This window comes from Ceratotherium simum, chromosome 2 (genome assembly GCF_057802395.1).
Source record: "Ceratotherium simum simum isolate JZ-2026a chromosome 2, ASM5780239v1, whole genome shotgun sequence".
Taxonomy (NCBI): Eukaryota; Metazoa; Chordata; class Mammalia; order Perissodactyla; family Rhinocerotidae; genus Ceratotherium; species Ceratotherium simum.
The window spans coordinates 10,238,029-10,262,410 of record NC_141901.1 but is presented as its reverse complement, the minus strand read 5'-3'; the positions used below and the strand labels follow the sequence as shown (position 1 = coordinate 10,262,410).

Here is a 24,382-nt window from a genome sequence, read left to right as displayed (position 1 = left end):
CAATGTTGAGAGCGGGGTAGGCTGTGCATGTGTGGGGCAAGGGGATAAATGGGAACTCGTCGTACTTTCTGCTCAATTTTGCTGCAAACCTAAAACTGCTCTGAAAAACAGTCTATTCAAAAATTAAAAGTAAATAAAAATAGCATCATGGGGTTAAAAGCAAGAAGATAAAAGGAGGCTGCTCATATAACTTGAAAGCCTTGTTGCCACTTTATTCCCAAGGTTTGCTGACATTTCACATGAAGCATCTTTATGAGTTGGAAATTTCTGAGAATGATAGGTTGGGAGGGGTTCTCTAGGATCCACAGATTCAAATTCACCAAGTGAGCGCTACTGCTGCTCTAGGTGTTTGCTGCTCCAGGATCCACAGATTCAAATTCACCAACTGAGCACTACTAATCTAATAAACAGTTTTCCACACAACTCTGGTATTCTTGCTGCCCCCAACAAATTTTAATTCCTCTGGCAAATAGTTTGCCATTGTAGCAGGTTCTATGTAATCCTTCTGTATTAGCAATTTCCATTTCAAAGAGATTCTATTCCTTTCCTTTTAACACCTTTCCCTTTGGCATTTTACAGGTATTTATAACCAAGGGCCCTCTAGGACAAATTCAACTGACCCCATCTTATCAACAGAGTAATTAAGAGTATTTTTCAGGTATTAAGATCTCTTGTCCAGTTCAGGCCAGTTGAGACCACCAACCCAACAACTGGGCCTGCACAAATGAGAGATATGTGACCCTTTTGACGTCAAAGGGCTGAAAACTCCACCTCCAGATCATACTACACCACCATTTTGTGAACATGCGTCTTATGAAAAGCCATGAAGCTTGACTACGCTTGCAAAGATCATCAATTACCTCACTTCTCCTTACCTCCAGTTATCTATCTCCACACTTCAGATCACCCTGCCCTTCATCCCATAAATTCTGCCCCAAGCCCTGGATTAGGGAAACAGATCCGAGAGCATATGCTTCCTGTCTCCTTGCAAATTGATCTAGCAATAAACCTTTTTTACTCAAAAGCTGATGCCGTAATAATTGGCTTTTTTTATGCACATCAGGTAGGAGAACCCCAATTTTGTGTGGTAACACAGTAAGACTGAGGAAAGGACCAAACTGAAAAAAAAGGATGTATACCACCTATCACTTAAGCCCAGTTCCAACAAGTTGCTGCAAGGATACTTCCACTTACATCCCAATCACCACTCCAGCCTTCAAGAAAGGCTGGGAAGGGCCGGTTGGTGGCACAAGCAGTTAAGTGCACCCACTCCGCTGGGGCGGCCCCGGGTTCACCGGTTCGGATCCCGGGCGTGCACTGACGCACCGCTTGGCAAGCCATGCTGTGGTGGCGTCCCATATAGGGTGGAGGAAGATGGGCACAGATGTTAGCCTAGGGCCAGTCTTCCTCAACAAAAAAAGAGGAGGATTGGCAGATGTTAGTACAGGGTTGATCTCCTCACAAAAAAAAGAAAAAAAAAAAAAGAAAAGGCAGGGAAGTGTTGTCTTTATTATGGGTGACCATGAGCCCAACTTAAAATGCTACTACTTCATAAGAAAGGAAAGACAGCTATTCAAGGACAATTAGCAGGCTCTCCCACACTCATCCTTATATCCTTGCCATAACAACTGACACATACGTAGCTGGCACTCAATACATATTTTATTATTTCTTAAATCAATTCAACTGAAAAAAATCATTTACTGAAAGCCTCCTGTATCAAGTTCAAGTTCCTCTGCTTTAAGATTCCTTCATAAGCCAGTACCATCCTCCTTATATAATCTTATTTCTTAATATTTAAGGGACAATTTAGTGTGCTCCATAAAAGTACAGGTCTTAGAACCCAACTGCCTGAGTTTAATTGCCAGTTCTGCAACTTACTAATTGTGTGATCTCAGGAGAGTAACATAATTTTTCTGTGCCTCAGGTTTCTCATGTGTAAAATGATGATAATAATAATACTGACCTTCTAGAGTTACTTGCAGATTAAATGAATGAATGCATATACTACACTTAGATAGTAACTGACACAGAGAAAGCAGTCAATGAATAGCTAGCTACTACTACTTCCCCCAGCATTACTGGCCAACTAATTGTCCCATGATCTTTATGTTATCCTCTAGGCTTTATCAGATCCCAATATAAGATGGTCACTTTTACTTTTGTTCTACCTCTTGTAACTCTTTCAATCTTTTGATCTTGAGACATGCAATTTTCCATAACTTTGTCTATACTATTTGGCCTTAATGGCAAAGCCTTTCTATTTCCTCCTGTTTATCTAATGCCTACAAGCCTCTCCTCAAATCTCCTCTCCCCCATAAAATCTTCATTGTTTATATTATTATTTGTGGTTAAATCATATGCATTGAAGGAGATCTTCAAATACTTAGATTCTCAGCTTTTTTCCCCCCACCAAATGAGCGGTGGTTAAGGATAAAGGTAAATGGACAGCTTCTCTTCCTATACTTCAACTCAAACGACACATTACAATAGAGTAAATGCAATGGCAGATATGACAATCTGTTTTCTACTAAGGCAGACATTAAAGGGATTTGCAAAATCTACAATGATGCTGTCCTCTCACTAAATTATTTTGTTTTAGTTACTTTTCATTAAAAATGTTATGTATGTTAACATGCAATGGGTTATTACTGTCATTTTTAATGAATGAATAAGCATTTAAAATTATCAATTTTAATTTCTAACAGAGTAACTATCCCATGTACATATCCAACATCCTACCTTTGGTCATGTTGTTCCCTTTACCTAAAGCACCCTTCCTCTCTCATCTGGCCACGTCTAGATGCTACCAATCCTTCAAAACTCAGCTCAATAGCTACCTCTTTCATCATCTCCTACTGCTTCTACTGCAAATTTCTTCCTAATTGAATTGCCAACGCACTTTATCTGAACTCGCTGTAAGATTAACATCTCTATATGATGTATCTTCCTTGAGGGCAGACTATCCATCTTCTATCTCCAGCTTAGCTCACAGTGGGCACAAATGAACACTTCTGCAATGAATATTTCTAAAACTTAACAAATAATCAATAACGAACTATATCTCAAAGAACAAGAAACAAGAATATAAATATAAAATGACCTTTAAAAATTAAGAATGGGTAGACAAATGTAACTGCAGACTTAAAGAGGACCTAAAAAAGACACTGGGTCCAACTTCTGATTATCCCTTCAAAGTGTTTCTCTCAGTCAGAGTTCTTAGTTATTAAGAAAAAAAACAAATTATAGCTACCTAAGCAGAAAAGGAATTTATTAAAAAAGTATCTCCAGGGGCCGGCCCGGTGGCGCAAGCGGTTAAGTGCGCGAGCTCCACTGCAGCGGCCCGGGGTTCGCCGGTTCGGATCCCGGGCGCGCATCAACGCACCGCTTGTCAAGCCATGCTATGGCGGAGTCCCATATAAAGTAGAGGAAGATGGCCACGGATGTTAGCCCAGGGCCAGTCTTCCTCAGCAAAAAAGAGGAGGATTGGCATTGGATGTTAGCTCAGGGCTGGTCCTCCCCACCAAAAAAAAAAAAAAAAAAGTATCTCCAGGGGATGGCCCTGTGGTGTAGCGGTTAAATTCGTACGCTCTGCTGCAGAGGCCCAGGATTCCCAAGTTCAGATCTGGGGCACGGACAGACACACCGCTTGTCAAGCCACACTGTGGTGGCATCCCATATAAAGTAGAGGAAGATGGGCACGGATGCTAGCCCAGGGCCAATCTTCCTCAGCAAAAAAAGAGGAGGAATGGCAAGGGATGTTAGCTCAGGGCTAACCTTCCTCACACACATACACAAAAAAAAAGTTATCTCCAGAACAGCAAGGAACTGGACTTATAAAGGCCACACAGCCAAGAATATGCCCCAAAGGATGCCTCAACCTGTCTAGTAATGACACCACTGCTCCTCTACTGCTGCTGCTGGGCACAGATGTCATAGCTCAACAGTCTAGACACTGGGTGGATGCCATACTTAGAACCACTGCCTCTGCTGCTTCTAAAACTAAGTGAGATAGTAGCTACTGCTACCACGCATCACCAGAATGGACTCTGTGCAGTGCCATCTTCTCTGTTACTAGCTTCAAGTCCAAAATTGGAGGTAGGTATATTTGACTGATGAATCTAGGTATGTATCCACGCCCTAGATGAAAAGGCAGCTGGGAATAAAGCATTTCACATTTTCAGCTTTTCTAGTAAAAGGAAGGCTCTGACCCATAAATTGGGAGAATTTGCAAAATACAGGAAAGGGGTTCAAATGCTGAAAAGCAAAAAAATGACAAACGTTCTCTATTCATAATAACCCTTATTGATGGCATTCAGGCAACCACATTACTCTAAACAACAATTATCAAAACTATATGGTACTTAGAGTCAAAGTATTATGCCACAGATAACTTGTTGGTTATAAGGGAAAAAATAAACTTTAAAATAGAACAATTAGATTTTGTCACCACTTTACCACACAGTGATCAATCTCAGCATCACTAAGAGTAGGACAATTAAATATGTGCCTTCAGATATAATATATTATGATATATACAACACCAACTATGAATACTGGTGCTCAAAATGTTATAATTTAAGCAAGCTTTTAGATCTCGGTTTCAGCTTACAGAAAATACAGGATACAGAAAACAGACAAATTAAAATGTGAGATATTTTATAGGACAACTGGCTGTCTGGACAGTTATGAGAACAAAAAGATGATGTGTTGTAGATTAAAATGGACGTAAGAAATTCACAACTAAATGCAACTGCATAGTCCTTGATTATATCTTGATTTGAACAAACCAGCAGTAAAGCACTTGTTATAGGCTGAATTCTGTCCCCCTAAAATTCATATGTTGAAGCCCTAACCCCCAGTACTTCAGAATGTGGCTATATTTGGAGGTAGGGCCTTTAAAGAAGTGATTAAGTTAAAAATGAGGCCATTAGGGTAGGCCCTAATCCAATCTGAGTGGTGCCCTTTTAAGGATCAAATTTGGACACACAGAGATACCAGGGATGTGAGGGCACAGAGGAAAAACTATATGAGGACAGAGAGAGAAGGTGACCACCTGCAAGCCAAAGAGAGTCCTCAGGAGAAATAAAACCCGCCAACACCTTGATCTTGGACTTCTAGTCTCCAGAACTGTGAGAAAATAAATTTCTATTGTTTAAGCCACCCAGTTGGTAGTATTTTGTTATGGCAGCCCTAGCAGATTAACACAGACATTTCTGGTATAAGTGGCAAAATTTTAATATGGGCTGGGTTTTTTTTTTTTTTTTATAATTTTACTTATTTATTTATTTTTCCCCCAAAGCCCCAGTAGATAGTTGTATGTCATAGTTGTACATCCTTCTAGTTGCTGTATGTGGGATGCAGCCTCAGTCAGCATGGCCGGAGAAGCGGTGCGTCAGTGCGCGCCCGGGATCCGAACCCAGGCCGCCAGTAGCAGAGCACGCACACTTAACCGCTAAGCCACGGGGCCGGCCCCATGGGCTGGGTTTTTAATAATATTAAAAAATTGTTAATTTAGGTGTGATAATGTGAGAATATGATTATGGTTATGTAAGAAAATGTTCTTATTTTTGAGAGACGCATTTAAATATATAAGGATAAAATAAATCAATTTCTGTAATTTGCAATGCTATACCAAAAAAAAGAAATGAAGCAAGGATGACAAGCATAAGAACTGCCAAATTTATAGAGTTATGTGGATATTAAGTAAACTACTTGCTCTTCTTATAAAGTTAAAATTTTCAATAATGAAAAGTTAAAAGAACACATACCTATATGATACTGATTTAAAGAGAAAAACTGGCCATACAATAGAACAGAGATTCCAGAAATGAATGCCCACAACTAAAAGACTCACATGAGGAACAAAAGGAATACAATAATAGAGAAAACTATAATTATTCACTCAACAAATATTTGTTGAGTGCATACTAAGTGCAGAGTACCGTGCATACAGAGGTGAACAAGAGACATGGTCCTGTCCTATGGGGTTTATAATCTAATAGAGGAAAGACATGTAACAAAACAAAATAGAAATAAATACACGTGAACAGAAGAAAAATATATAAACGTTAAGTTTTTAGAAACAATCCTTTTTTTTTCCTTTTAAAGTTCCTCTTCCATCTCTAAAAGTGAGTTGCTCAGGATTCCACTGTGGGCCTCTTCTACTGTACTCACTTAGTGTCAATTAACACATTTCAAACCCAGACATCTCAAGTTCTATAACCACAGGTCAAGTTGCCTACAGACACCTACAATGTTTACCTCATAGACATCAAACCTTGAACTCATATTTTCTTCCCCCAAAACCGTTCTCCTTTAATTCCTCTTGGTAAAGCTTCCCAAGAATCAGTGACTCCTTCTCTCTCACCCCTAAATGTAACATATCACGAAGTCCTATTGATTTTACCTCACCAAAATTTAAATCTGTCCACTCCTCTTCAACTTCACTACTTCCACCCTACTTCACTTACGCGGATTATTGTAATAATTTTCTAAATTGTCTTCCTGACTCCAGCCTTATGTCTCTCCAAATTCATTCTACCCAGCTAGGCCAAAATAATCTCTCTAGAACAAAAATCTGATGTCACATTATTCTTAGAATAAAGCCCAAACTTCTTAAATGATGAGTAAGGCCCAGCATTATCTGGCCCCTGCTTATCTTTACACCTTCATTTGTCACCACTTGCTCTCCCCCTTCCCTCATATACTTTGCTGTCCAAACCATACTGAACTTTCTTTTTCATTCTTCAAATGTGCTGTTCTTCCCTGCCTCTGGGCCTTCACATCTGCTCTCACCCTCCAGCACTCCCATTTTAATTTCCCTGGCTAACTCCTGCTCTTCCTCAGTTAGACATCATTTCTCTTCCTGGTAAGGTGCCCTCCTCTGAGCTACCACTGCAGTTCATATGGCCCTCTCATTATACTTATCACAGAGCACTGTAATTGCCTACGTCCCCATTAAACTATAAACTCCATGAGGGCAGGTCTCTAAGTGAACACTTAGCACCTAGTACATCAAAGGTCTTGACTGAATACATTAACTCTATCAACAATGATTACTAAATTGATCTTCATCTTCATATGACTCATCTTCAGCTAGACCCCAAAATTTCATACTATATTTTTCAAACGAAAAAGTCCTGACATTTTATTGTGTGGGAAGATTATCTAGTTCTCCTTTAAGACTCAGAAAACTGCTGGAATTTCTTACAAATGTCATTTTATTTTCACTTCAAATATGAAGCTTACAAAAAGTTTTTAACTTTCAGATGAAAGTTACAAAAAGTTCCAGTTGCAAAGGAGAGTAGTTACAATCTTATTTCACCTTTCCTTCTTATTCTAATTTTCTTGACCTCTCATTCTGTGAATAGGTTTGCTATATGGAAAGCACCTTCCCAGATACATGTATAAACATATTTCACCACAGAAATACCATTATTTTTAAGACTTGAAAATTGGCAGCTTAACAAATCATCCTCCTATCTAAGGTAAACAGGAAGCATCCATTATTATCACGCTTTTGTTAAATAATAAGGTTTCTGAATTACTCTTACCAAACATTGAAGGCTATTTCCCTTGAGCATCACCCCAAAACTAGTCCTGAAATAAAACTAGACCATAAAAGTAACTCTCTCAGGTAAATAATCCTGGGAGTTTTAAAAAAAAAAGTTAACAGAATTAAAAACAATAATTAGAATTATTTGAGAAGCAGAGTATCCCAACATTTCTCAATAACATTAAACTGTAAGCAAAATGTGTTATACTTGGAGTTGTCAGATAAAACATAGGACACCCAGTTTAAATTTGAACTTCAGATACACAACAAATTTTTAGTATAAGTATGTCCCAGATATTGCATGTATTTTTATTTGCTAAATCTAACAACCCTGCGTATACTAACAAAATGATCACTGCTAGCAAAATCTGATTTCATTTATACTTTTTTCATTATACAAGTTACATAATTTATGGGGCCAGCCCAGCGGCACAGTGGTTAAGTTCGTGAGCTCCGCTTTAGACGCTTGGGGTTTACAGGTTCGGATCCTGGGCCCAGACCTAAACACTGCTCATCAAGCCATGCTGTGGCGGCATCCCACATACAAAATGGAGGAAGATCGGCACAGGGACAATCTTCCTTAAGCAAAAAGCAAAGCGAAGTTTGGCAACAGATGTTCGCTTAGGGCCAATCTTCCTCACCAAAAACAAACAAACAAAAAAAGTTACATAAATTTAGAAAATTTAGAAAAAAACATTACCAAAATCCTATCATGCTAACACAATTAGCATTTTAGTCCATTCCTCATCTTTTTCTTATATACTTTAGTTACATTCACCCTTCCTCAAATGTATAGGCATTTCCCTATGCTAATATAGTCTTTGTAATTATTTTTACGCTACATAATGGTTCTCAGAATAGATGTATCATAACTTAAAGTCTCCTACTGTTGGAAATTTAAGTTGCTTCCAATAGCTGCTACTATAAATAACGCTGCTCTGAATATTCTCCTGCACACATCTGTATTTTATCTTTTCCTTTTTTTTTCCCGTGGTTATTTCTTTAGGATATTCTCAAGTGAAACTACTAAATCAAAGGTTTACTAAAAGGGTGCTAACAGTCTAACAATTCTAGATACATACTGCCAAATTACAATCCACTAGCAATGTTGAAAATGCCTGCTTTGCTAAAACCTAACCAGCATTATGTATTACTATTTTCAAAACATTTGAAATAGGTATAAAGTAATATTTCATTTTGCTTTAATAAGCATTTCTTTAATGATTACTGATAAGATCTAACATTCTTCTACCAGTTGCTTATAGGTTTTATTTCCTCTGCTATCAACTGTCTGCTCATTTCCTCTACCCATTTCAAAAAATGTTTTTGTTCATTACAATAATGAAGCTTTCCCAAGTGAAGAATGCATGGGCCAACTGTCTAAAATTCTAGTCACACAGACCAAACGAAAAACCATAATTTTTATCCACAATCCCCACCACCTTCCAGAAATTATTCAAACATTACTCTTTATATAAACTCTCATTTTATTTATACATATATTATCTCAGGGTTTATTTCATGTAAATTATAAGTTTCATAATTAAAAATAATTAAAAAGTTGAAATGAGTCAAATTTCCTGATATTTAGAGTAAATACCAGAAAGATCAGTTCAACCTAGTACTTGGATACGCCAAAGAAACTTATCTTAATTAATCTGATCATCAAAACAGAAATCATGTTGCAGATCTAATCTCTTTAATAATCCAGATACACCAGGACACCTGACTCTGCAATCGGAGTTGACTCTCCAATGCTGTCAGTAATGTTGCAAATATAAATATGCACTACTGGTTTTAAGAGAAGACAGAGTAAGAAAGTAATTAAGTAGCTGAGCACATATTCATCAAGGCCATTAGACAGAACTCAAAACTCACATTAGGCTAATAGCAGGCCTTTCAACAGTAGGGATTTTAGAGGCAATCTAATTCAATCTCTTTCCTCTCCCAACCCTCACCTATTTTTCAGAAGAAGAAAGTAAAGCATAATGAAGTGAAATAACTTTCAAGAAAGTCTTAAAGCTAGTTAGGGGCAAGAATATCTGCTTCACTCGGTTATCAACAAAATTTTATTGAGTGCTTTATTCGAAGCTCTAGAAATACCAGAAGTGAAAAAACAGTTAAGTCCTTGCTCTCAAGGAGTTTACACGCTACTGGGGGCTAGGAAGAAAGGAGTAAATAAAAAATGAGGGAAGGACGTTTCTACGCTAGGGATAAGTATTTTGAATTAAACTACACAGGGCAACATGGCAGAGCAAGCCTAGAGGATCAAGGGACCACTTAATAGATCGGGTGGTTTTGAGAAAGACTCAGAGAAAATGAAAAGAGATCTGAATGACAAGGAGAAGTCAGCAACAGGAAAATCTAAGGAGAAAGCGTTCTGATTAGAGATTCTCTTATATACAAGTTTTAGTCAAGGCACAGCAGGGGGTTGAGGAGGGGGGCTGGCAATGCTTCTTTTGATCAAAATGTGTACCATTTATATCACACTCCCTGATTTCAAAATATACTACAAAGCTGTAGTAACCAAAACAGCATGGTACTGGCACAAAAACAGACACACAGATCAATGGAATAGAATCGAAAGCCCAGAAATAAACCCACACATCTATGGACAGCTAATCTTTGACAAAGGAGCCAAGAACATACAATGGGGAAAAGAAAGTCTCTTCAACAAATGGTGTTGGGAAAACTGGATAGCCATATGCAAAAAAATGAAAGTAGACCCTTACCTTACACCATACACAAAAATTAACTCCAAATGGATTAAAGACTTGAACGTAAGAGCTGAATCTATGAACCTTCTAGAAGAAAACATAGGCAGTACGCTCTTCGACATCAGTCTTAGCAACACCTTTTCAAACACCACGTCTGACCGGGCAAGAGAAACAATAGAAAAAATAAACAAATGGGACTACATCAAACTAAAAAGCTTTTGCACAGCAAAGGAAACCATCAACAAAACGAAAAGACAACCTAACAATTGGGAGAAGATATTTGCAAACCATACTTCTGATAAGGGCTTAATCTCCAAAATATATAAAGAACTCATGCATCTTACCAACCAAAAAAAACTACCAACCCAATTAAAAAATGGGCAAAAGACCTGAACAGACATTTCTCCAAAGAAGATATACAGATGGCCAACAGACACATGAAAAGATGTTCAAAATCACTAACTATCAGGGAAATGCAAATCAAAACTACAATGAGATATCACCTGACGCCCATCAGAATGGCTATAATTAACAAGACAGGAAACAACATGTGTTGGAGAGGATGTGGAGAGAAGGGAACTCTCATACACTGCTGGTGGGAGTGCAAACTGGTGCAGCCACTATGGAAAACAGTATGGAGATTCCTCAAAAAATCAAGGATAGAACTACCATATGATCCAGCTATCCCACTGCTGGGTATTTATCCAAAGAACTTGAAAACACCAATTTGTAAAGGTACATGCACCCCTGTGTTCATTGCAGCGTTATTCACAATAGCCAAGACTTGGAAGCAACCTAAGTGCCCATCAAGGGACAAATGGATAAAGAAGATGTGGTATATATACACAATGGAATACTACTCAGCCATAAGAAACGATGAAATCCAGCCATTTGTGACATCATGGATGGACATTGAGGGTATAATGCAAAGTGAAATAAGTCAGAGGGAGAAGGTCAAATACCGTATGAGTTCCTTCATTAAGTAGTAGATAATAACAACAATAAACAAACACATAGGGACAGAGATTGGATTGGTGGTTACCAGAGGAGAAGGGGGGAGGGAGGAGGGTGAAAGGGATAATTCGGTACATGTGTGTGGTGATGGGTTGTAATTAGTATTCGGGTGGTGAACATGATGTAATCTATGCAGAAATAGAAGTACAATGATGTACACCTGAAATTTTTACAATGTTATAAACCAAGGTTACTGCAATAAACAAAAAATTAAAAAATAAAAAAATAAAAATGTGTACCATTTAAGTATAAAACATACTACAAACAGATTCAATAATAAATTTGGCACTAACTCAATTTTTTTCAAGTGACACACAAATTAAGATAAAATACTGTCATAGGAAAATATCTAAATTGTGATGATTTAACTTAATCTACTTTGGAAGATGCATAAAATAATTAAACTTTTTGGGGCCAGCCCGGTGAGGCAACGGTTAAGTGCATGCTCCGCTTCGGCAGCCCGGGATTCGAAGGTTCAGATGCTGGGCGCGCACCGACACACCACTTGTCAAACCACGCTGTGGTGGCATCTCACATAAAGCAGAGGAAGATGGGCAAGGATGTTAGGCCAGGGCCGATCTTCATCAGCAAAAAAAAAAAAAAAAAAGACGAGGATCGGCATTGGATGTTAGCTCAGGGCTGATCTTCCTCACAAAAAAAACAATAATAATTAAACTTTTCACTGATTACATTTGAAGGTGACGAAGTAAAGACACTTTAAGATTTATGGATAATTTTTAAAATCTTTAGAAGCAATATAGACTTTCAAATAAGATGAAAAAATTAACATTAGTCAGAAACTTCAGTTTCCAACTTTTCTATTAATTTTTGACACTGGCATACACAACAGCCTACGACTCCTTCCCAGCAAAACTATTTACCTTAAATCAATGCTAGGGACATTGGGCTCAGAGTATAAGATGTTTGTTTTCAGTCAATAATTCTGCTCTTTCTAAAAATCAGTTATTTTTAATACATGTATATATTACTTTCCCCGCTACAGTCAAGTTTCTGAAAGACATGGTTTACGCCTTACACTTCTTTACACTCCTCCACAGCATCAAACACAGTGCCTTGCAAACAGCAGAGACATAATGAAAAGGCAGATCCCACTAGCAGTTGCAGCATTATAGATCTCAACAGCACGCGGCATTAAAGCGGAAAAAAATACTTCATTCCAGAAATGTGTTAATACATTATCACAAAAGAACAACTCAACAGTCCATAAGTCTTGAATAAATTGGATTCAGCTCAACGAAAAACCATTCTCTAATCAAGTAAGTAGTTTAGTATTGTAAGCATTTTAATAAATAAAAAAAAAAAAATACCACCTGCCTGGTTTATGAGGTTTTAAGCCCGAATATAGATATGCCACATCTGATCCAATCTGGTTCCACCTGTAAGCCTTCACATAAAGGTCCTCCCCATCCACGTCTTCCATTTGAGGTCAAGAGTGTTGGTGCTCAATTTCTGCCATTTCTGCCATTGCCACTTCTGCCAATTCTCCCTCTTTCTTGGTTTGCTGCTGTCAATTAACGTTACTAATAAACAAGGAATAGTGAGGATTGTGGCTTGGTAATAAGGCCGAGAATACCTGCCATGTATGTAGCACCTTCCATACACCAGGCATCTATTTTCTTTCTTAAATTTTACAGAGTCATGAGGTATTTCATTGTACAGATATATATACCCAGAATTAAGGTTACTTACCCAAGGTCACACAGCTGGTAAGCCTGGCAGATTCAGGGTTCTTTCCTCCCCAAGAAACAGATCAATAACAATCCCATTATAAAAAGGCCAAGATGATGGCAGTAAGAGGCACAGCCACCAACACAAGTGAACAAGGGCAGAAAGCAGCAAGTCCAGGAAAAGAAACTCTACAATCTTTTCCACCTACTTTAAACCCACTGCCACCATAACAATCACAAGCTTGACAAGGGCTGGAGAAAGTTTTGCAGGCTGGTAATCTAATTTAGAGACAAAATAATTTGCTTCCATCTAGCTCAAAGACTGTATTTTTATATATTAGTTATTCATTTTAAGAGATTTTCATTTAATAAAGTTAATGATAGACAAATACATAGATCCAATTCAGCTCTATCATACTCTACAAATTCACTTAAAAAAGTATTACTGAAAGTCCTACTAAGTGCCAGACACAAGAAAGAAAGCAGGAAACATGAGAACTTAACTGTGCGCCAGGAACTGTGCTATGTCTCCTCTACATTCATGAACTTATTCAAGATAAATAACCCTATGCAGTAAGTACTATTAATCCCATTTTACAGATAACTTCCCCAATGCCACACAGAGCCAAGATTCAAACAAAGGGTAAACCAATTTCAGAGTCCTAAACGAAATAGTTTTTGCTTTTGAAAAGCCTATAGTCTAATGCAGAAACAAACAAGTTACAATATAATGTTATTAGTATCACAGGATGGAAGGAAAACAGGACGCTCTGATAGCACATATGAGAGATTTCTAACCAAGTCTACAGTCTCAGTGAAGGCTTTCAAAATAATGCTATCTATGCTAAGACCACAACTACAAGCCATTCAGGATAGAAAGACTATCTGATCCACTCTCAAAAGTGATCCACACTCTCAAAAGTACATAGTACCGAAATGGTGAAGAACCCTAACTCTGATGTCTTATAGAAGCAAAATATTTCTAGCCAATGTTATATAGCAATTACTGTGCTGCATATGCCTTCATAAATGTACTATGTAGACCATATAGTTAACCATTTCTTGGTAAGAGAGAACATGACAGTATACTATACTATTAGATAGCCTAAAGCTAATTAGATTGTGCAAGGCTGTTTTCCTTATACTATCTATGGCTTTCAGATTTTGTTTTTATATACATAGTTTTTCCTATTTTCTTCACTGCTATCATATCAGCAACTCACTGTCCTGTTATCAGTACATCTATTTATGATAGCATCTTGCAACTTCTAAATTATGCCTCCTTCTCATCTGCCACCTTAGAAACCACAAGCATCATATATAAAATAAAAATAAGATCTCAGTGAGAGCTAAAAATTACTTATAAAAATGACACCTACTTTGGGGTTTTTGCAATATTTCAGAGAGATGAGGAGCTGCCACTGGGTCTACATAGATGAAGAGTCAACAATTTCAAATTTTCTTACTTCTATCTAAAATGTCTCTCTTGTCTCTTTTAAACTCAACTCAGATATTCCAAGTATCCTTACCTGAAACCCTGGTCCAGGTTACACTACCCTCTGAAGCTTTCCTCTAAGACACATCCTATGCTGCCCCATCCTTGCTACACTCCACTGTATTTATATGTTTCTCCAATACAACCGTCAGCTCCTTAAGAATCTCTTACCTTTGCTCCTCTAGCACTGAATCCATACTCTGCCTTATAAATGCTTGTTGAATAAAACAATGTCAGAGAATGAAACCAACTGTATAAAGAACCATAAAGCCATAACACTCCATACAATAAAAACGACCTTTCACACTCATAACGATATTAACTTTCTTCTAAAAATACACACTGAGGAAATCTAAATTTAAGGGCAAGTCATAAGAAAAGTATTAAGCACAAGCATGTGACAACATACTATTAAGCTGTTTTACCCACCATACCCTCAAAAAAGTCTTTTTATCTTGATGGGGGAAGCAAAAATACATACTGTATTTTTCTGAGGCAACTATATAATTTTGTTCATCCTAAATGCAAAAAATTGACATTTAAAGAATGGTGACTGTTGACGATCCAACTAAAATAAAAAAGTTATTTTGGGCGTATCTAGCTATTTTGAGGTATTAGAATAGGAAAAAAGTCACCCATTACAAAGACTCATAGATCCTCGATGTTGGAAGGATCTTAGAGGTCACCTAATGTTATGTACATATACTCCTCCTCATTGCAGAAAGAATTCAGGTTCCTAGAGATCATGAAATCCACTTTTTTGTGTGTGTGTGAGAGGAAGATTAGTCCTGAGCTAACATCCATTGCCAATCCTCCTCTTTTTCCTGAGGAAGACTAGCCCTGGGCTAACATCCATGTCCACCTTCCTCTACTTTATTGGGACACCGCCACAACATGCCTTGACAAGCGGTGCATAGGTCTGCGCCTGGCATCCGAACCCATGAACCCGGGGCTGCCGAAGCAGAGTACTCAAACTTAACCACTACGCCACGGGGCCAGCCCCCATCCAATCCACTTTTTATTCACTACACCCCCACATTTCTGCCCTCCTTTGCCTTTCACTCACTGACTCTCTGAACCCACACAAAATATGTCTTCTACTTTGCAGATACCAGCCTTTCAAATATTCATTTTTTAACATTTTATGGTATTAGTGATTACAAAGTAATCTATGTGCTTATCTATTTCAAAGATTTCTTTGGCTTCTCAAAAATTATCCAGTAAAATGAAAACACCAGGTGTTCTTTTGTAAACCTTACTCTTTTTTATTCTCATAACCACTCTATGAAATAGGCAAAGCAAGTATCATCATCCCCATTTAAACAATCATCAATATAGAGTAATAGTTGAGAGTCACTATGAGGCAGATTTAGGAGCAAGAGAGACCTGCCTCTTAAGAGCTGTGTGATCTTAAGCACGTTACTCAACTTCTCTAAGCCTGTTTCCTCATCTACAAACTGGGACTATTATAATAGTTCCCACCTCATACAGTTATTGTGAAGATTAACTAGATAATGCACATTATCTTATAAAATAACTAACATATAAACAATTAATATTAGTTCATCATTGTTATCATCATTGTTATTATGCAAAAAGAAAAAACCGCAAATCATTTATTTCTTCTGAATCTCACAGCAGCACTAGGTCAAGAACGAAGGTCTTGTGTTCTACCTACATTATCTTCCACAAAACCAAAAAATGTTTTTAGTCATTTGCAGCTTAATAACTATTTTTCCCCTCTCCCAGCCCTTCGCCAACCAAAATTTCTAGAATCTACTATTATGATCCTCTTCCAAATGAAATTCTCAAAAGTACAAAGATCGCTAAAGCTCTAATTTAGAAACATAAATTATCAGTGGAACAAAATCAAGTTCCACTCCAATTAGCATGCAAACGTAACGAAATGTATAAGCAAAATGGGAAGTATCACACTAACTGCTAAACAAACCGGCTCCTCTAACTTACTATTATTAGAGTATCTTTTAAAAACTTTATCTGGTATCTTTAAATGGCAAAGACTGCGATTTTATTGTTTGTAAAACCAATTACAACAGGAGAAACCCGTTTCATCTATCAAAACAACTGAAAATGTTAACAAGAAATATAAAACGCATGTCAGAAATTTAAAAAAAAGAAAAAAACTTAGAGGCCTAGACTCATTAGTAAAAAATTAAGCTACATAACTCATGTATAAAAATTTTATAGGTTCACTTGTACTGGCAAATAGGTGGTCCTAGGATTTGAATAATAATATCTCATTTCATGTTTCCATTAACTTTACCAGGAAGCTTGGGTTAGTGTCAGAGTAAATTCTAGAATATTGAGGGGAAAAAAAATAGATGGAGGAAAGAAGACATTAAATGAATTACAATTCAGTACCAACTTGATAGGCAGCAATACATCTTTGCACAGAAAGATTAGGACAAAGGCAAATCAAAACATTAGTCCAAACATGACCATAAACAGCAGGGCAAATAGGAGACGAAGATTTAAAATGAAAGAACACAGTTCATGAGAGAAGAGCTTTGTGGAAACAAAATAATAAAGGAATAAGATTTGATGGCAAATAGCTGCTGAAATAACAGTATTACTATAAAACAACCTAAGAAACCACATTGTCTGCCAGTATATCTACTGACTCCCTTCAATGATTAACTTTTCACTAAAGTGTAATCTATTAAAAAAGTGTCATATGAAGATAAATTTACTACAGAGAAATAAACTACTCAAGTAAATACCTAATAACCACTCTAACAACCATTTGCATTTATATAATGCTATTAGCAGAGGGCCTCAAAATGACAAATACATCTTGAAGCACGGAATAAATACTCTATATGGTTTATCAAAAACTAGTGTTATATGTCTCTTAAGCCTTAAAAACTGGAAACCACAAGTTTCTATTTTTTCTAAAAATAGTGTTTGTTATTTGCATTCTCTGTAGTAGAAGTCTGATTTTAAAGTCCTCTAAATTTGATTACTGCTAATAATGAGGGCAGAATATGAGTGTATACATGGGGCAGAATATGAGTGTATACGTGGGGTAGGGGAGAGGTTGAGAAACCCTTCATTGGTACATGAATGAATTCTACACTAGCCTTTCAAAATGTGCTCCTTTCCTGGAAATCTGGCATACAAAAAAAAATCCCTTCGGGTTTGCATTACTTTCATATTTGTGAATATTGCACAATAGTCTTCAAAGAGCCAGACACTTGTTTTCAGTCATTTGCCAAATAGACTGTATTTTCACCACAAATTCCAACAACTAATGGGTGGGTGTGTGGGTGGGTGGGTGTGTGTGTACATACATACAAACATACATCTATGTGTAGGTGTGTACCTTACAAAATGTTTGCATAGTTAAAATTAAGGACATCACATCACACTATGTACCTCAAAAAATGATGGTAGAAAATTTGGAAGGATTCTAAATAAACTCAATTTGTGAAGCCTAACACATCTAAAAACACCACCTCTGTGTTGACATGATTAGCTACTCCATTCAACTGCTGTGAGGTATCTGAGGCATGCTGCATCTGAACTCTTATCACCTATTTGGGGTGTGCTATCTTGTGGAGCAGTTCATATGAAACTGCTGAAACCTTCTAAAATGACAGGACACTATACTTTACATTTCAGAAGCTTAAATAAATGAGAAAAACAGTATGGCAAAGACACAATTCATACCTATTTTGGAACCATAGCTCATCGAAAAATTCTTTGTCAACCATCCAGAAGTAGCCCAGCTTTTTACCAACCAAGCAGCTGTTTACTACAGCAACTTCATTACCAAGATTACCAAAATTTTCCACACACTCCCAACAGTCTCTGTATGTGTTGTTACCTGGGCAACACTCTAAAAGGACTTTTATCTTTATAGAACTAGTGGGTCAAAGAAAAGTAAAGCTCTTCAAATTGTGCATCACTTCAATTAGAAGCAGTAAGTGTGAAATCATCAGCAGAGAGAAAACCTTGAGAACTACCACCAGTGCTTCCATTTGATTAACAGACACAACTTACTGTCATTTATCTTCATTTCGAGCCACCTAGTTCCCCTGTGGAACAAGGCAAGCTCAATCCAGGACTTCAAAACATCCTGTCATACAGGCTGTCAACCACATAAATGCTGAAATCCAAAGCACTTCTTTGAGCAAAGAATCTATCAATCCCTCAGGACTGGCCGTGGTATGAAATACCCTGTCTTGCTGCTGCCCTAAATTCTGAAAGCTAGTCAGCTCAGTCGTACATCTGTATAAGGTGTCTTTCTGCCTGAACCAGCCAGACCCGTCTCCAAAAACTAAGATCCAGTCATTTAGAAATCACATTTTAGAGGGCACTTTGAAAAGACTTTCAAAACTGCTTCCTGCTCTGCTACAGCAACTTGATGTTGTCTGTTTGGCAAAACAAAAAATAATGGTGTCTCCTTACAAAGAAAACATTTTCCCTTTCTAACAGTTTTAGGATGGGTAAACTCAAAGTTGTTTCCCTAACACTACTAATTTTTCCCTTCAACTTTTACTCTAAGTGCTCTCTGGGTCATATTCTAATAAGGAGCACAGCATATAAAGCTTATTTAATGTCAAGAAGTACTAGATGACTCCAGATTCAAAAATGAAAGATAAACTGAAAAGCAGAGAGGAAAACTGGCATTCAAGGCTCTTCACCATCTGGTACTAACTGACTCTTTCTTGCCTAGCTCCTTCCCTCTATGCCTTTGATCACCCTGGCCCCTGGCCCAGAAAGGCCTTTCCCTTTATACTATTTGTCTTATTTCAACATGTCCAAATCCTACCCATTCTTCAAAGTATGGTTTAAATGTCACCTCTTCCCTTATCCTTATAACTAAAAGTAATCTCTCTCTTCTCTCTCTAAACTCTTGTAGAGCCTTATCTTTATCTCTTCACCACACATTACTTTCTGCCTTATGTTATCTTTGTTTCCATATTTAATCCCCCACATATGCATAAAGCCCTCAGGGTCAAGGTTCATGCTTTATTCATCTCTATTCAAAGTGCTTAAGACAATGTCTTGCAAACATTAAGTACTCCAATTGAGTTACATGAATGGCTTGGGTTAGGAGACAGGAGAGGTCCACTAGAAACAACTCCAGATCAGGAGTCCAGATATCTGGCTTTGCTAATAACTAGCTATATGACCTTGAACTTTAATCTTTTAGTTTGTTCACCTGCAAAGTGAAGAAGGTAGACTAAACCAGTTTTTAACAATAGGCTGTTATCCATTAGCGGGCTGTAAAATCAATTTGGGGATCAAAACCTAGTTGTTTTTTTTTAATGAAATAGAATAGAAAATATCAAAGTGTGTTGTAGGCGGGGGTATGCTGCACATGTTTAACAACTGGCTATCCAGAGAGGGGTAAAAGCCCCGAATTGTACCATTTGCTGATTTCCCTAAATACTCCCACCACAGCCAATGTCAAGCTACCAATATGTCACTGAACGTGGAGCTAGGTGGGAAGAGAAAGGCACAACAGCTCTTGCAAACCAATATGATGAGCCAGCTCCAGCAAGGACCTGAAAAGATAAGTATTGTTTCGCCAAACTCTTCTTTGAACTTTTTGTGGGTGTTGAATCAGGGTATAAAATTTATTTCTTACTGTGAGTCACATTCAAAACAGTTTAACAGACGTTCAGCTAAACAATCTCCTAGTCTCTTCCATGTGTACTACACAATGCAATAAATCTTACTGTTGGTTAAATATGTAGTCTCTTCACCACCACAATTTATATTTCTTTTCAAAAATGAGAGTAACAGAAATGCCTATTAATATTACCAGAAGGCAAATGACAGGGAGTGAAAATTTGCCTTAGGAAGTATCAGCAAGGAGCCAGCCTTTGTTCAGCCACACACACCTGAGGGACACAACACATTCCTACTAGTAGCAATGGCTCATTTAGCAAAGAGTTAGGGGTGTGAGGGAGAGAGGAAGAGGAAACCTACAGTATGGAAAAAGATCCAAGTAACTGTGATATTTGTGCCCATGTCCTCACCCCACTGAGAACCTGGGTACAAAGAAAACCAGTGCTGTAAAAAAGTAAATTTCCATACCTGATGTTGCCCAGCCAAATTCTCCATCACAAGCTTGCATCCCTCAACAAGCCCTCCGTTACTGAGAATTCCCTACTAGAATTAAGTTTTTGCCACAGACTAGCAACATGTTGAATTTAGAGTAGGCAAGGGGAAAAACAGCACAGCAGTGGTTAGACCTGATATTCTAGGAAAATCAGGCTTTTATTGAAAAAACATATATTCTTATTTTTTTCTTATTTAAGCTTACTAAATTGGGTAAGGAGAGGGGAAGTTTCTTGAATATATTTTTGGCTGTACTATGTCTATCACAACATTGTCTGTAACCAGATTTTTCATGAGTGTTTATAAAGAATTGTGTTTTCTATTTTTAAGGCTATTTAGAACACAAGAAGGCTCAGAATTTCAAACATACTAATAATCTTAGCCCAAATCTAATTCCAAGTCAACTGCATATGTCTAGAAGTTTCCAAGGAAAATCCCCAAAAATTACACCAAAAAACACCAAAAGATGACAAAAAGGAGTCAGCATGAACACAAACTTGCTATCCTCAAACAATTATGGCATCCTATCTGTTGAAGGAGTGCAATATGGAAAGCAAATGAAGTATGAAAAGGAGAACGTTGAGATACAAGTTCTCCTTAATTCCATTAACTCTTCCTTATTAGGGTCCACTGATGTTCACATACTTATACCTAATTTCAAATACTGACCATAAAGTGAAATTCATTTCCCACTCTGAAAAGCCAAGAGTCAAGTCAAGCAATGTCTTTCTCCATGCTCACAATATTTAACCTCTTTCCTTAAAAACTGAGTATGTGTTACCATAACTCAGGCTCAAGTCCGTACTTTCTCTGCCTCCACTGTTTGTGGTGGCAAATGCTCATAAGACTATCTCCATAAGAGAATCCTGAGCTGTCTTTGCAGTATCAGAGGCTGGAATAGCCTTGGGCTGCTGGTCAACCTCAGACCCAGTGGCTGACCTAGTTATATAAGGCAAGAGCTATACATGTGTAGGAACTCATCAAAACTTGTGAGAGACAGCAAAAAAGCTCTGTGCCTGGGACTCTCATAGGCTACATATCTACTTCATTCTCCAAACACCCTCTATCCAGCCATAATCATCCCCACACCACTTCAAAACAATGGTAGACTGGAATGCAGACCCAGTTCTACACCCTCTACACAAGAAATTTTTGCTACTTAGCTACTACTCTCTTCAAAGTTAATCTCTAGAAGCCTGGCTATCTCCCACTCATAATATTTTTACTTGGCAAAACAGAATTCCTTCTTTTGACTACTCCAAAAGAATGGATAAAAGGACTTTCAGCTTTAATGCTGTATCATCTGAGTACAAATAAATACACAGTAATTGAACAAGTTCAAGTTTGGGCTGAGGCAAAGAAAAAAATTTTAAGTACAAGTTTTTAGAAGTCACAAATTTAGAACTGGTGAGCTGATAAACATGAAAACTCTGTTTCACATGCCTAATAAAATTGTCATTCAAATAAAAAACATAATAAAAAATCACTAGAATGAAAAGAAAATTATCTGAAACAAGTAGCAAAGGAACAAAAATTCGCAGAATATCGCAACTATAACATATAAAAATTCCCATCAAATAACTCAGGCCAAAAAAAAAAACAAAAAACACTTCATACATTTACAGTCGCACCTTTTTACGTTGGTTGGTATATTCACTCCATACCCCAACAGTACTGGGACCTACTACCTTGTTTCCAGCTTTCGAGAATACGATGTAGGCTACATAATACTTTCACATATAAGCACTGCCCAACTACATCCACTTCTCCCCAAATGACTTCTTAATACATAATATCAGAGCACATTTTGAACTGATTTAATATAGATACCAGTCTAACTCAGAGTCTCAACGAACTCCCCAGGCAGGTGAGCATTTAATACAACTTGGTGATAATGTATACATTAAATTCATCTGGTCTTTCTCCTTTGCAATTTCATTGTCGGTTTCATATGGGACTCTCTATTGAGATAATGAATCACAGGCCAGTTTTCCAGTGCTAGCAGCTCATGGACCAATATTTTCCATGGATGAAATCCACTTCCAATTTGACCACAAGGAAACTTCGTCTTTGTATCTTCTGACATCATCGTACTGGATATTCTACAGAAGTGCAGCAGAAGGCAATTATAAACACTATTATGAGTAAAGTCAGAAGGTATTCATGAAATTATGTTTTCAGAATTGCAACAAGCAATACCTACCTCCCACCACGTACAAGAAAATTTAAATGTATTAAAAATCCCTAAACCTTCCAGTACCAAAAATCCAGGCCTTGAAATCAGTTTCCAAACAGCGCTGAAATCCGTCAAGCAAGCAAAAGTTCTCCTTACCATCAGTGTAGTGAGGTTGGCTTTTCTCCTCACTTGCATGAAACCATCAATTCTGCAAGTGACCACCTAAATTTTAGTACATTGTCTAAAGTAATTCTATCTTAGAGATCCAAGGAGAACACAGAAGCACGTGGACACATTGCCCTGAGATCACAAACAGACCCTGTCAGTCCAGTCCCCGAGCACCCTGCCACCTTCCGCTGGCCAGTGGCCCCTTTCCACATGCTGACGCACTGCCCAGCCCTGCACCGTTGGCGACCAGTGCAAAGTACTAGCCCAGTCTCAGAAACTTTGACTCAGTTATCCAGACATCGAGCACCCACAACCTGGATGGGGGGTGTCTGTCATGGCCAGGCGGTCAACTTTCAAGCGGGGAATTCCTTGCAGGTAGAGATCTGCCCGGGACGCAGCCCATCCCAGACTGCAAAACCACAAGCATCAACAGCAGGAGCGGAGCAAAGTACCGGGCGGAGACACGGGGAGGGCGAAGGCGAGACACGGTCACGAACAGAGAAGCCCAAGGGTGGGTAAGAAAACACCCTAACCACACGTCCCCCGGACGCGGGGCTGCTGGGACTGCGAACCCGGCAGCAGCCACAGAGCAGCAGCGGGCGGCGGAGGCGGCGGCAATGTCAGGAGGGCAGAGCTGGAGGCGAGCGCCGAAGTCAGCACCCCGCCCCCAGGTGAGGGGCGCCGACCCCGCCCGCCCACCCGCCGGAGCCGCGAGGAGCGGCCACCCGGAGAACCGCAGGGTACACGAGGGGACGGGCAGTCTCGAACCTGCCCCGTGCCCGCTTCCCGAGGTCCTCTCGCATCCCGACCCGGGCCGGCCCCCACCTCGACCCTCCCCCGGCTGAGCCCCGGAGCCAGCACCTCCGGCCCGGCCCACGGCTCCCGGCTGCCCGCCCGCCCCTAGGAGGCCGCCCTCGCCTCACCTCCTCACGTCTCCGTGGGCAGGGCCGGAACAACTCTGCCAGGCGTCCGCGTCCCACCCGCCACCCCGCGCTCTGCGGCCGGGCCCGTCCCGTTCACTCCGCGGCGGCCAGAGCCCTGAGAGGGCGGAGGGAGCGGAGAGCGGAGGAGGACCGCCCGGCAGGAAGAAGCGAGGGAGGGGCGGGCCGAGGAGGAGGCGAGGGAGGGGCGGGCCGAGGAGGAGGCGAGTCGGAAGCACGCGCGTCCGGGCCCCTCGGCGCAGCGTGCGCGCTCCTAAGAGCTGAGGCGCCGTGTCTGCCTCCGGCGGCGGCGCGCAGGCGCGTACACGTGCCTGCCTGGCAGCTTTTGGGCGGGGGCGGGGGAGTGAAAACCTGACAGAACCTGGGTTGTTGGGGGAGGGACCCGGGACGGGGCGAGAGGTGCCTGCGGCTCTTCAGAACCTCCCGGGAGGGTAACCGCGCCCGTGAGCCAGCCCGCGCGGGCACGCTGAGGGGCGGCCCCGAGCCCTGAGCGAGGTGGGCGGAAGCCCTGCCCAGCGGTCCCTGAGTTCTT

The 24,382-nt window shown here is 39.3% G+C and overlaps 1 protein-coding gene across 2 annotated transcripts in view; it reads right to left on the bottom strand.

Moving 5' to 3' along the window:
• The window catches only part of RABGAP1L (RAB GTPase activating protein 1 like), a 701,003-nt gene extending 677,026 nt beyond the window's left edge, over nucleotides 1-23,977 (bottom strand). For both annotated transcript variants that reach the window (XM_087438180.1, XM_004425016.3), the window contains exon 1: nucleotides 23,833-23,977. The gene's annotated coding sequence lies outside the window, so the exon portion shown is untranslated. The remainder of the gene's footprint in view (nucleotides 1-23,832) is intronic.
• Nucleotides 23,978-24,382: the final 405 nt, after the last annotated feature.